The sequence below is a fragment of the Hippopotamus amphibius genome, chromosome 7 (genome assembly GCF_030028045.1).
Source record: "Hippopotamus amphibius kiboko isolate mHipAmp2 chromosome 7, mHipAmp2.hap2, whole genome shotgun sequence".
NCBI classification, from domain to species: domain Eukaryota; kingdom Metazoa; phylum Chordata; class Mammalia; order Artiodactyla; family Hippopotamidae; genus Hippopotamus; species Hippopotamus amphibius.
The window spans coordinates 29,642,521-29,657,567 of NC_080192.1; positions in this window are offsets into that span (position 1 = coordinate 29,642,521).

A 15,047-nucleotide genomic window follows, 5' to 3' on the forward strand; every position below is an offset into this window, starting at 1 on the left:
TCATAAGTGCTAGGAGTAAAAGGGGGAAGACCTCAGCAAATAAGAAATTTGCCCTAAAATTACTTTAGGGCAAAATAGAAGTGCTTGGAAGAAAACAAAACTAAGAGCCTAATCCAAGCAAGGGTATGGCAAATTCAGGTGAAACCTAGGTCAGTATCTATATCCTAAGTCAGATTCAAGGGCAAACTGATGGATAAACTTGAGAAACTCAAGAAAAAAGTCAGTGGGTGCTTTGACAGAAGGTAGACTATAAGATGAAATAGAATTTTAAAAAGGAGAAGGTGAAAAAACTGATCTGGACCCTAGGAAAAGGGCTAACCGGATGGAAAAACGGGCACCCAGGAATCCATAGATATAAGCAGAAGGGAGCCAAGTATATGGCATGATTTCTCAATGAAGTTTTTAATTTTAATAATAAATACGATAATAATATCAACTAACATTTATTCCATATTTATTTGCCAAGCTTTATAGGATCTTTATCTTCCCATTAACTCATTGTATTCTCTCCTCAGTATTTATGAGGCAGGTGTGATAATTTTTCCATTTTATAAATGATAGAAACTGAGCCACAGAGAAGACAATTAAATTGCCCAGATTATATAGCTAAAGTGAGAAACAAAGCTAAGATTTGAGCCCAGGAGGACAGGCTGCAGGTTGTGCAAAAAGTAGGGATGCTGGCTGCCACCAGCATCATGGAAGGAGTTGACACCTCTAACTTCACGTTTTCCAAGGGGGACACTCTATGGTATTCACCATTCCTCACAGAGCCTAGGAAAAGAGCCTTGGATCATATTCTTTGCAGAGTCAAGATGAATCTAGTATTAGAAAATATGTCTCTCCAATCATTTAATGTAAATTCAATATACAAATTCCCAAACTGACCAAATTAATAAAACAGAATGCCAATTTATTTTAATAATCACGAATTCTCAGGAGAATTTTCACATTGAAGTACAACATGTATTAGTTAAGATCACCTATTGACAAACATCCAGTAATCTTCACAATCACAAATACTTATAACAAAAAGAGAAGAAAATGAACAAAGAAAGAAAATCTCCCCATGGCTTAGAAATTCTTATTTCTCAGGCAAGTTGAAGTAATCAAAACTGAGAGAAAATGTGAAAAGTGCAGCTACATTAAGTAAATACTTCAACATCACAGGAGTAGAGCTACCATTTTAATTCCTTTCTTCTCGAAGGTTTCACTATTTCTAAGTTTTTGCCATGATATGCTACCTCCTCTTTTATAATGAAGGCATCAGTGGAAATTGTGCTACATTTCATATGATAAGCCATTGTTACTTTGCTGGAATGCCTCTATCCAGAATGGAGGCATCTTTATAGATTCAAGTTGTCTCTCATGTAAAAGCAAATGCGTTTGTATGATATTGTTGAAAAGAAATAACAGTCTAAAATGGAGTCACTTGTACTAGGCCCACCTCACCAAAGTGAGACTTCAAACCTAACCTAATTGCAGTTTCAGCCCCTCCCAGTAATGTAACCATCTAATCAGTCAATCTGGAATGACCTGGTGAGCACTAGTGAGGTTATCTGCCTAACAGACCCCCTCCATCACCCAAAGAGAGGTGACCTTGCTTGAATTATACACGCTTCCTTGTCTCGCCCCCTTTCTGCCTATAAAAGCCTTCTATTTTGTACAGCTCTTCGAAGCTCCTTTCTGTATACTAAATGGGATGCTGCCCAATCATTGACAAAGCCAATCTGATCTTTAAATTTACTCAGTTGAATCTTGTTTTTTAATACATTTAGTGACTGCAGTGGGATCCAAAGTGAACTTCTGATGGCATTTGTGGACAAGAAACACAGGCAGGACTGCAAACCCTTTAAGCTTAATGTTTTTCTCACCATTTCTTAGGGTGCTGGGTAAGCTCCTCTTTGTTCTGAGCTCTGCTCACTGTACTGAGCTGCTGATCTAACTGGCTTTTTACTCAACCATTCCCAACTGATTGGAAACCCCAGCCCCTGATTCTGTCCCAAGGCCCTCATGGAAACTGTCAGTGACAGTTCCTTATTTACGTGGAGCCCCCACTCCACAGTCCCTACTTGTTGAAGTCGAGGGTTCAGCCCCTTCCTCAGTCCTGCAGTTCTACATTGGGAATTGCTGTAGGTGTGAACAAGGCCTTCAGTTGGCCACCTAAATCCTAGCCCTAGGTTCTGTCCCCAGATTTTCCACTGGGAACTGCTGGTGGCACCTGCAGCTCCCCACTTGTTTGTAATCAGCCTGTAGTCCCCATTCACTGGGGTCTGCTGGTTCAGTCCTTTTCCTAGGCCCTACTTCATTGGTTACTGCTTGTATGTTAACGTGCACATTAGGTAAAGGCTATTGTGAATGGGAACCTCAAAGCCAAAAGCCACAAAAATTGGTTGGCAAATTGAGCATTTACAAGCTATTAGAGCATTCCCCACCCAACCCAAAGCAACTCATGTTAGGATAAATTGGTCACAGAACAGGTAAAACTGACACTACATCACCTGCTAACCTCGAGAAAGTTTCTGGGCAACAAGTTTTACTGCAAAACACCACACAGTCTCCAAATCCGCAGCACATTCCTTTTAAGTATTAGTTTAGCTCTCAGAGGACAAAAGGCTTACCTAAAAATAAATAAATAAATAATAAAGATTGAATTTTTAAAATCCAAAGAATTAAGTGCACCACCTTCCAGCACACTTCCTTAGATAATGTTTAAGAACTGAGGTTCTGGAAGCTGTAAATATTTACAAAATGGCACAGTCTTACTAAAGAAAATTCTGAGTTACAACGGCCATTATGGAGAATGTTCCAATTAGACAGGGTTGTTGATTTGAGTGTACTTGTAAATAAGGATTCCTGAATTAAACAGAAGGGGATACCTATTTTGATTGGTATGTAGAAGCTTCCAAAAGCCTTCAAGATTCCAAAATAGTTTTATCAAAAGTTTGATTGCAAAAGGATAATAAAAAATTAAAGACACCAAAAATATCTAAAACAACACCTAGGCCTCCCTCATGACACCCTCTTAAGGGTTCATCACAATAATGCTGGCCAAGAAGTCAATGTCTCGGTTATAATCAGTGGGGACACTGGAAAAGAGATTGTCCTCAAAGGCCCTATGCAGAGTCTTCAACATCAACTCGAATGCCCCCATATCTAACTTCGAAGTAGGGCTGCCACATGAACCCCTCTCAGAATTGATAAGACTTCAAGGGATTTTCTGGTAAATTGCTACGTTATTCCCTTAAGCAGATAAGGAAAAATAAAATTAAAACTAATGAAAAACCTTGCCAAATTCTGGTAGATATTGGAGCTACACTCTCTATTTTAAATCTCACTGGGAACTTGCAGATGGGATCCTGAGAAAACTGGCAAAAGCCGGCTAAGGGTGAGAATTCTTATCAGAGTCAGCTCTCCCGGATCTCTGTCTGTAGTATCTGATAAAGAGAGAAAAAATATCTTTTGCATCCTTTTTGAGAACGCCTCCTAAGTGCAAGGAGTTGTTCAATACTGCAGAAATATTAACCATTTGTCCTGGCTGAAAACTGACAAGATATTTTAAAAGATTTTTAAGTACCTTTGTGGTCAGAAATTGGCCCGAAGTTGGAAGCTGTTATTTAGAGCATAATAGGAAATTCTTTAGACTTTCTCCCCTAAGTTAAAATAAAACTATGCACCCAGAGGGAAAGAAAAAAAAATTTCTAAGGTCCTTGTAAAAGGATTTATGGATGATTCAACCTATGATGTCATTTAGGTTTCAATCCAATTCTTTGAGGAATTGAGCACAACTGTACTTACCTTACAAATCTTTGCAAAACTAGAAATGCAGCTCTAGAGGTAGTTCAAGGTTTGCCTGTTCTTCTTTTACCAATCCCCAAACCTCCTCTATTTACTTTAACAGGGTTGTAACTTGTGTTTTTTCCCTGTGCCTTTGAAAAGTAAATTTAAAGTATAAACTTCAGGGAGGTAATTTTTAGCAGAAGAAAAATAAAAGGGGGAAGTTCATTTGAAACAGCTTTAGCCATTCTGGCAGGTAGCCTTAACTTATTCCATCTACCAGAATTACAACTTAGATACAACTTTTTTCATAACTAGTACAATGGAAGCTATAAGTTTTGTTTCCATCTCTCTATACATTTGTGTGTATGTCTGCGTGTGTGTGTGTGTGTGTGTGTGTAGATGCATGATATTTTTCTACCTTTGGATGATATTGCCAAAATTAATTTCTAAAAGAGCTCTATTTAATTGGCTTAAAGAAAATTAAATGCTTGTATAAATTAAATTCTCAGAAATATATTAGAAACTAACCCAAAAGAATTTCAGTGTCACAGGATCTGAGAAAATATTTGCTATTGTGAAATAAAATTCATATTTTATAGCAAGACAAGAAAAATTTAAACATAAACATTTTTCTCTGCCCTTTGGCCTTCTCTCTCCCTGCACTGTGCGTTGTGTATCTGCATTATGCACGACCAAACCTCCATTGGCAGAAATACCTGCTCAACCATAAAAAGCAACATTCTCCTAGCATCAACAAGACAACTCCCTAAAAGATAACATTCCTTCTTGATCTTGTAGGGGGCCACAGTGACGCTTAGATCTGGATCATGGAAACTGTCAATAATATATCATTTAATGTACAGCCTACTGTCTCAAAAAACTCATATAGCTGTACCTTGACTTCTAAAGAGTGGAACAGTTTTCAGAGCTTTCTGAGATGCTTAAATTTGGCTTGTGTAAGATTTTCTATTTCTTTCTTAGATCGACTAATTTTTCATTGACAGTATAAAAGTTAGTTTAAAGGTGTTGGTTTAATTAAAACAGGCAAGTCTTTAGAGTTACAAGCATCAAATATAAAACTTTTATTCTACCTGAGTTTACTAATCAAATAAGTTCATGTTATCCCTTATGAAAATTGTCAGCAAGAAAAATCACTTAGCATGATGACTAATTTTATCTATTGTCTAGTGAGGACTTTGTACGTAATCTAAACATAATTGTTAGGAACAAGTAAATTAAATAGATTTAAGTAAGATAAAAAGTTTTTAGGTGAACGATTTAAATAGTTTCCCCGAAAGTTTGTGGTAATCTGAAACCTTAAAATTTTGCTAAGTTAAATTAAATGATGGATAGTCATTAAATATATAGATCATTTCTAAATAAGAGGAAATACTGAAACATTAATAACGCAACAGGGTTTATTCACTGGACTTCCTTTAACAGAGAAAGTAATATATACTTGGATCTATTATTAAACATGTTTTGTGCCACACTAAAAAACTTACTATGAGAAAGCATACGTTTCTGAAAATTATAAAATATATTTATAAATTTATCAAGCCACAGAATGATAGTGTAGACACTTCACAATTGTTTACTTCTTTATTTTCACTAAAAAAATAAGGTTTTAAGGGTTAAAAAGTCTAATATATGTTATTAAAACTACTAGAGGGACTTCCCTGGCAGTCCAGTGGTTAAGACTTTGAGCTTCCAATGCAAGGGGAATGGGTTCAATCCCTGGTTAGGGAATTAAGACCCCACATGCTGTACAGCATAGCCAAAAAAAAAAAAATTTAAAAATTACTAGAAATTAGAAGAGAAATATCTATGTATACAAGGAAAGTATATATGAGTTTTCAGTAAGAGAAGTTATGAGGAACGGAGATAAATTTTTTTGTTGAGGGAAAAGAAAATAATTTTGCCCTGAAGTGAAACCGGTTATTTCAGAATGGGAAATAGAATAAAGAACAAATTAAATAGAAAGTTGAGAAGAGAGAATATTATCTTGTGTAATCAAGTTGTCGAAAATCAAATGAATTTACTATAAGGGTTATAAAATTAAGATTTAATATCCATAGTGTACTTATGTAAAAATAAACCTTAATTTTGTTATACACATCTGTTAAAAGAATGTTTTCTTAGATCATTAGTCTATTCTTTTTTTTTTTTTTTTTATTATTATTTTATTTTATTTTTTTGGGGGGTACACCAGGTTCAATCAACTGTTTTTATACACATATCCCCATATTCCCTCCCTTCCTTGACGCCCCCCCCTCGATTCCCCCCCACCCTCCCTGCCCCAGTCCTCTAAGGCATCTTCCATCCTCGAGTTGGACTCCCTTTGTTATACAAAAACTTCCCACTGACTATTTTACAGTTGGTAGTATATATATGTCTGTACTACTCTCCCGCTTCTTCTCAGTTTCCCCTTCACCCCCCGCCCCCTCCCATACCTCGAGTTCTCCAGTCCATTCCCTATATCTGCTTCCCTGTTCTTGTCACTAAGTTCATCAGTACCATTTTTAGATTCCGTATATGTGAGTTAGCATACAATATCTGTCTTTCTCTTTCTGACTTACTTCACTCTGTATGACAGATTGTAGTTCTATCCACCTCATTACATATAGCTCCATCTCATCCCTTTTTATAGCTGAGTAATATTCCATTGTATATATATGCCACATCTTCTGTATCCATTCATTTGTTGATGGGCATTTAGGTTGCTTCCATGTCCTGGCTATTGTAAAGAGTGCTGCAATAAACATTATGGTACAAGTTTCTTTTGGGATTATGGTTTTCTTTGGGTATATGCCCAGGAGTGGGATGACTGGATCATATGGTAGTTCTATTTGTAGTTTTTTAAGGAACCTCCAAATTGTTTTCCATAGTGGCTGTACCAACTTACAGTCCCACCAACAGTGCAGGAGAGTTCCCTTTTCTCCACACCCTCTCCAACATTTGTTGTTTCCAGACTTTGTGATGATGGCCATTCTGATTGGTGTGAGGTGATACCTCATTGTGGCTTTGACTTGCATTTCTCTGATGATGAGTGATGTTGAGCATCTTTTCATGTGTTTGTTGGCCATCTGTATGTCTTCTTTGGAGAAATGTCTATTTAGGTCTTCTGCCCATTTGTGGATTGGGTTATTTGCTTTTTTGGTATGAAGCTGTATGAGCTGCTTGTATATTTTGGAGGTTAATCCTTTGTCCGTTGTTTCATAGGCAATTATTTTTTCCCATTCTGAGGGTTGCCTTTTAGTCTTGTTTATGGTTTCTTTTGCTGTGCAAAAGCTTTTAAGTTTCATGAGGTCCCATTCGTTTATTCTTGATTTTATTTCCATGATTCTAGGAGGTGGGTCAAAAAGGATGTTGCTTTGATGTATGTCAAAGAGTGTTCTGCCTATGTTTTCCTCTAGGAGTTTGATAGTGTCTGGCCTTATATGTAGGTCTTTAATCCATTTGGAGTTTATTTTTGTGTATGGTGTTAGGAAGTGTTCTAATTTCATTCTTTTACATGTTGCTGTCCAATTTTCCCAGCACCACTTATTGAAGAGGCTCTCTTTTTTCCATTGTATACTCGTGCCTCCTTTGTCAAAGATAAGGTGCCCATATGTGTTTGGGCTTACTTCTGAGTTCTCTATTCTATTCCATTGATCTTCCTTTCTATTTTTGTGCCAGTACCATACTGTCTTGATCACTATGGCCTTGTAGTATAGTTTGAAGTCAGGAAGCCTGATTCCACCAACTCCATTTTTCCTTCTCAAGATTGCTTTGGCTATTCGGGGTCTTTTGCGTTTCCATACAAATCGTAAGATTTCTTGCTCTAGTTCTGTGAAAAATGCCATTGGTAATCTGATCGGGATTGCATTAAATCTGTAAATTGCTTTGGGTAGTACAGTCATTTTCACGATGTTGATTCTTCCAATCCAGGAACATGGTATATCCCTCCATCTGTTTATGTCATCTTTGATTTCTTTCATCAATGTCTTAAAGTTTTCTGCATACAGATCTTTTGCCTCCTTAGGCAGGTTTATTCCTAGGTATTTTATTCTTTTGGTTGCAATGGTGAATGGGAGAGTTTCCTTAATTTCTCTTTCTGCTCTTCCGTTGTTAGTGTATAGGAATGCAAGAGATTTCTGTGCATTAATTTTGTATCCTGCTACTTTACTAAACTCATCAATGAGTGCTAGCAGTTTTCTGGTAGAGTCTTTAGGGTTTTCTATATATAGTATCATGTCATCTGCAAAGAGTGATAATTTTACTTCTTCTTTTCCAATTTGGATTCCTTTAATTTCTTTTTCTTCTCTGATTGCTGTGGCTAACACTTCCAAAACTATGTTGAATAACAGTGGTGAGAGTGGACACCCTTGTCTTGTTCCTGTTCTTAGAGGGAATTCTTCCAGTTTTTCTCCATTGAGAACAATGTTGGCTTTTGGTTTGTCATATATGGCTTTTATGATGTTGAGGTAATTTCCTTCTATGCCCATTTTCTGGAGAGCTTTTATCATAAATGGATGTTGAACTTTGTCAAAAGCTTTTTCTGCATCTATTGAAATGATCATATGGTTTTTATCCTTCAATTTGTTGATATGATGTATCACGTTGATTGATTTGCGTATATTGAAGAATCCTTGCATCCCAGGGATAAACCCCACTTGATCGTGGTGTATGATTTTTTTAATGTGCTGTTGCAGTCTGTTAGCTAGTATTTTGTTGAGGATTTTTGCATCTATATTCATCAGTGATATTGGTCTGTAGTTTTCTTTTTTTGTGACATCTTTGCCTGGTTTTGGTATCAGGGTGATGGTAGCCTCATAGAATGAGTTTGGGAGTGCTCCGCCTTCTGCAATATTTTGGAAGAGTTTGAGAAGGATAGGTGTTAACTCTTCTAGAAATGTTTGATAGAATTCGCCTGTGAATCCATCTGGTCCTGGGCTTTTGTGTGTTGGGAGATTTTTAATCACTGCCTCAATTTCTGTACTTGTGATTGGTCTGTTCATGGTTTCTATTTCTTCCTGGTTCAGTCTTGGAAGATTGTATTTTTCTAAGAATGTATCCATTTCTTCCAGGTTATCCAATTGATTGGCATATAGTTGCTTGTAGTAGTCTCTCATGATGTTTTGTATTTCTGAGGTGTCCGTTGTGACTTCTCCTTTTTCATTTCTAATTCTGTTGATTTGCATCTTCTCCCTTTTTTTCTTGATGAGTCTGGCTAATGGTTTATCAATTTTGTTAATCTTCTCAAAGAACCAGCTTTTAGTTTTATTTATTTTTCTTATGGTTTCTTTCCTTTCTTTTTCATTTATTTCTGCTCTGATCTTTACGATTTCTTTCCTTCTGCTCACTTTGGGGTTTCTTTGTTCTTCTTTCTCTAGTTGTTTGAGGTGTAAGGTTAGGTTGTTTATTCGATCATTTTCTTGTTTCTTAAGGTAGGACTGTATTGCTATAAACTTCCCTCTTAGAACTGCTTTTGCTGCGTCCCATAGGTTTTGGGTTGTTGTGTTTTCGTTGTCATTTGTTTCTAGATACTTTTTGATTTCCTCTTTGATTTCTGTAGTGATTCCTTGGTTGTTTAATAGTGAATTGTTTAGCCTCCATGTGTTTGTCTTTTTTGCAGGTTTTTTCCTGTAATTGATATCTAGTCTCATGGCGTTGTGGTCTGAGAAGATGCTTGATATGATTTCAATTTTCTTGAATTTGCTGAGGTTTGATTTGTGACCCAAGATGTGATCTATCCTGGAAAATGTTCCGTGTGCACTTGAGAAGAAAGTGTAGTCTGTCGTTTTTGGATGGAATGTCCTATAAATATCAATTAAGTCGAGATGGTCTAATGTGTCATTTAAAGCTTGTGTGTCTTTATTTATTTTCTGTTTGGATGATCTGTCCATTGATGTAAGTGGGGTGTTCAAGTCTCCCACTATGATTGTGTTACTGTCGATGTCCCCTTTTATAGCTGTTAGCATTTGCCTTATGTATTGAGGTGCTCCTATATTGGGGGCATAGATATTTACCATTGTGATATGTTCTTCTTGGATGGATCCCTTGATCATTATGTAGTGCCCTTCCTTGTCTCTTTTAATAGTCTTTACTTTCAAGTCTAATTTGTCTGATATGAGTATTGCTACTCCTGCTATCTTTTGACTTCCATTTGCATGGAATATATTTTTCCATCCCTTCACTTTCAGTCTATATGTATCCCTTGGTCTGAAGTGGGTTTCTTGTAGGCAGCATATAGAAGGGTCTTGTTTTTGTATCCATTCAGCCAGTCTGTGTCTTTTGGTTGGAGCATTTAATCCATTTACATTTAAAGTGATTATTGACATGTGTGTTCCAATTACCATTTTCTTAATTGTTTTGGGTTTGTATTTGTAGGTGTTTTCCTTTTCTTGTGTTTCCTACTTAGAGAAGTTCCTTTAGCACTTGTTGTAAGGCTGGTTTGGTGGTGCTGAATTCTCTTAACTTTTGCTTGTCTGGAAAGCTTTTGATTTCTCCCTCAAATCTGAATGAGATTCTTGCTGGGTAAAGTATTCTTGGCTGTAGGTTTCTCTCTTTCAGGACTTTCAGTATATCCTGCCATTCCCTTCTGGCCTGCAGAGTTTCTGTAGAAAGGTCAGCTGTTATCCTGATGGGTTTTCCCTTATATGTTGTTTGTTGCTTTTCTCTTGCTGCTTTTAATATTTTTTCTTTGTGTTGAATTGTCGTTAGTTTGATTAATATGTGTCTTGGTGTATTTCTCCTTGGGTTTATTCTGTATGGGACTCTCTGTGCTTCTTGGACTTGGTTCATTATTTCCTTTCCCATGTTGGGGAAGTTTTCCACTATAACCTCTTGAAATATTTTCACAGACCCTTTCTTGTTTTCTTCTTCTTCTGGGATGCCTATAATTCGAATGTTGGTACGTTTAAGGTTATCACTGAGGTCTCTGAGGCTGTCTTCTAGTCTTTTTATTTTTTTATCTTTTTCCTGCTCTGTGGCGTTTATTTCTTCCATTCTATCTTCCAACTCACTTATTCGTTCTTCTGCCTCAGTCATTCTGCTGGTTAGAGCATCTAGAGTATTTTTAATTTCAGTTATTTTGTTATCCATTGCTGTTTGTTTTTCTGAGTTCTTATGAACTGTTTCTTGTACTTTCTCTAATTTGTTATCGAGATTTTGTATCATTTTTACTATCATTACTCTAAATTCTTTTTCAGGCATTTTTCCTATTTCCTCCTCATTTATTTGGTCTTGTGGGTTTTTTTCCTGCTCCTTTGCCTGCATGGTGTTTCTTTGTTTCCTCATGGTTGTCCAAGCTTTTGGGGTTGCTTGTCCTGGTGATAGAGGTGTTTATAGAAGACTGTCCAAGCCTCAGACTAATGTCCAAGTATTGGATTAGACGAATATTCAGTCTAGGAAACACATACATGTATAAGACACACAATTATTGAATCCGTTAGGACATAAGGCTCTAGAAAGACCTGACAGAACCCCAGTGTGCTATCAGATATTCAGAGAGAAACCCAGCAGAAATTGACAACTGAAACAGAACAAATCAGAGACAAAAGCAAAAGCAAACAAACAACAAATAACACCCTACACATACAAACATCACTCCAGGGAGATTTTGTAAGCTAGGATCAAATATAGAAATGAGCTGGAGTACCACCAGAGAGAATGGAGATTCTCAGAATGTAATTAGACAACTGTACTAAGAACTAAGATAAAGACAAAAGCCTAATATTAATACCAAGGCAGTGCATCATCTGGAGAATAGAGCAAGGAGTCTGAGCAGACCGATAGTGTTGCTTATAAGTATGTTAAGATAAAATACACTTAAAATGGCTGGAAGAAAGGGGAACAGAAGAGCGTAATGTGGTTGGAAATATGCAAAGAAAAAGAAAGGAATAGAAGTGTATAAAAGAAAGGGATGAAAGGAAAGTATGAAAGATATTTTGTCCGTACTACCAAAAACTTAGCTAGATATAGAAGTATTTTAAAAGGCAAAAAAAAAAAAAAAAAAGAGTAAAAAATATCCTTATAAAATTATGTTGTAAAACTTGTAGATCCCTTAGGGCTAAGATCGTATTTAATAAATCAAAAAAAAAAAAAAAAAAGAGAAAGGGAAAAAAAAAAAAATCCAGAACTGATCCCCGAATGGACCAGTTCAATAGGTATTGATACTACTATTTCTGTTTCCTTAGCGTCTCAGCTGTAAGTGTCCTTTTCCTTGCCTTGGGTTTTTTTTTTTTGCGTTATTCTGTGACCAGCAGAGGTTCCTTTATTGTTCGTCTGTAAGCCTCGGTGTGTGGGGAGGGAGAGGGTGCAATAGTGGCTCCTTCTCCTGGGAGGGAGTGAGCAGTGGCGCACTGTTGCTTCAGTCAGGCTTGGAGGTGCCTGTTGCAGAGGGCGCTGGTGGCTCAGGCGTACACAGAAAGTCTTAGAGTTGGGCCTCTCTCGGGGTTTTTTCTTTTTGATGCTGGTTTTTTTTTTTTTTTTTCTCTCGGCAGCCTCCCTGCTGCTGGCGTTGCAAGGAGTTTTAATCTAGCCCCGCCCGAGCGCCTGAGGGTGCTTGTTATCCCTGAGCGCCTTATGTGGCCCCGCAGGGCGTCTCTCCGCTGCCTGTTGCAGAGGCGCAGAAAGAGAGAGAGAGGCTATGCGCGCGGCTCCTCCCCCCCGCCCGGGAGCCTGCAGCCTCCAGCCGCCATCATGGCCGGGCAGCTCTCAGGGATCGGCACTCCTCTCCGCGGACCTCCTCCCTCCTGTCCTCTCGGTCCGTCACCCTACCGGCAACAATGTTTCTCCCCCTGAACCAGCTCTCCGGTTCCCACGCTCCCGCTCCTGGACCCTCCGTTCAGCCGCGGATCGATGTCTCGGTCCGGGAACGCTGAGCTGCGCTGCGGACCCTCCGTATGTTTCTCACTCCCTCCCGTCTGCCACAGCTCCGCCGCTTCACCCTCTTTGAGCCCTCGTAGATGCCTCCCTACCGGCTATGTCAGGTTCTCCGCAGCCCTTTCCGGTGTCCGAGGCCGTCTGCTGGTGTTCAGCTGGTTCTCTGTGGGAATGACTGTGTCCTTCCGTGCATTCCCAATGCATCTGTGGTGAGGGATGCACTCCACGTCTCTCTACTTCGCCGCCATCTTTTTTTCCCATTAGTCTATTCTTAATAAGAAACTTTGCAACTACTTAACTTTCTGTATTTCCCTGTGAAATCTTTAATTGTTATCATGGTTCAGTGGATAACTAAGTGTTCTTCCAGTGACCTATAATCCTATTTGACTAAGTGTTTTAAAACCTTTTGATATTTTGACAAACCTCCCAAAATCTAATTCTTGGTGAAGTCTTTTTGACCTTGAAGTAACCCTGGGATTTTCCAGAGGACCCTTGGAACTTCTCAAAAGATTTGTCCTCTGCCTTCATAAAAGGGGAGATGTTAAACTAATTAGGCTTAAAAATTGTTTACATGGTCAATCACTATTCTTGCTGCACTTTTGTAAATAATCAAGCCACATTTAATATGAACAAATTAGTTTTACTGTGATTATCCTTTGAAAAAAGAAATGGGAATCATTGTGGACAGAACAATTATGTTTGTACTTTCGTCTATTTTAGATTCCAATCCTGCTAATTGTCTTTGAGGTTTTGTTATATACATGTATACTGGACTAGATCCTGAGTCTTTCTAGTTTCTTTAAATATCTGGTTACAACTCTCTAAATTAACATTTCCAATTTTCTCTCATTCTTCTTATTTGTAATCACTAAGAACAAAGACTGCCCCATATCTCCTTAGAAGAGACCAAATCAGGTCCTACTCACTACCTAGGTGGCAGGCAAACTTCAGGGACTTAAGCCCTTGGGTACACATCTCACAGCTGAAAAAGCCTCCACCTGACATCTGACCCTGTGCAGATGTTGGAGATCTCTGAATCAAATTGATGAGGAGGAGAAGTAACTGAGAGAGGTATAGACTACTTCCCCCCAAGATGCTATATCAAGACTTCATACTTAAAATAGGAAACTCTCTCTTCTTCTCTTTTATTTTCTTTACTTTGGCATTTGCCTGGAAAGATTATGCCATCATCTGTATCTCCCAGGTCATTGCTAAGGGGGATAAACTTTCAGACAAATGGATCTGTCCATGATGCTAGAATTCATTAACAGTGCCACCTTAGTGGGAGTGGTTCGTGCCCCAACAGGATTTATCTTTGTCTGGAGTAGTTCTCACTCTCTGTGGGCCTATGAATGCTTAGGTGGCTGGTGTATAGCTGGGTAATACCTCTCAGATAATCTAACTGTGCTCCTGATTGTTCATAAACAAACTAAGAACTTATTAGTAGATTCCCCTGAATTTACATCAGTGAGTTAAAAAAGGACCTACCAGGATGGGTTCATAATTCAGAATTTGCTTCCTTTGACAGGACCTTACTTCCCTGGCTAGGAATAAGTGCAAATAAGTCTATCAGCAATATTCTCTCCTTAACTCTTGAAGAAATTGCAGAATCTGCTGCTAAAGCAACAGCTGCCTAGCAAAATTTCTTAGGCTTTCTGGCCAAAGTTGTTCTTAATAATAGAATAGCCCTTGATTATTTTTTATCTGAGCAAAGAGGTGGCTGTGCTGTGGCCACTGCTACCTGCTACCTGTACCTGGATTAACACTTCTAAGGAAGTTGAAAATTGCATAAGATCACTGAACAAGCCACTTTACTTAAGAAGGTGACTCTTTCAACAGGATCTTTCTTTGACTTATCTGATTTTGATTGGTTTGGGTCTTGGGGACCATGGCTCTGAAGTACACTCCAGACATCTGTAATTATCCTACTTATAATAATCATAGTAGTCTCCCTAATGTGTTGTAGTCTCTCAAAAGCTTTAAGTGCAGGTTCATAGCTGCTCACCACCAAATGACCTCCCTAAGACTGGAATGTCAAAGAAGGAACAAAGAAAATGACCAACTAAAACAACTGTGAACTTGATGTCATGACCTGTGAATATTACAGAGATTCAGCTACAAATGTCATGACTTGTGAATGTCTCACACAGGATTAGTAAAAGCTGCAAGAACTACGGAGTAGTAGCTGAGTGGCGCTAATGCCTTAAATTTTGATCACAGGCGTCAAGCTGAGAGTCTGATCAAGAGGGGAAACTGTTAAAAAGAAACAACAGGCCCAAAATGGACTCACCTGTGGTGGGCCCACATTTTCAAACCAAGACTTAGTACCTAACTTCAATGTAGCTTTAACCTCTCTTAGGAAGGTAACCTGATTCTTGAATTATTGAATAAAGCCAATGTGA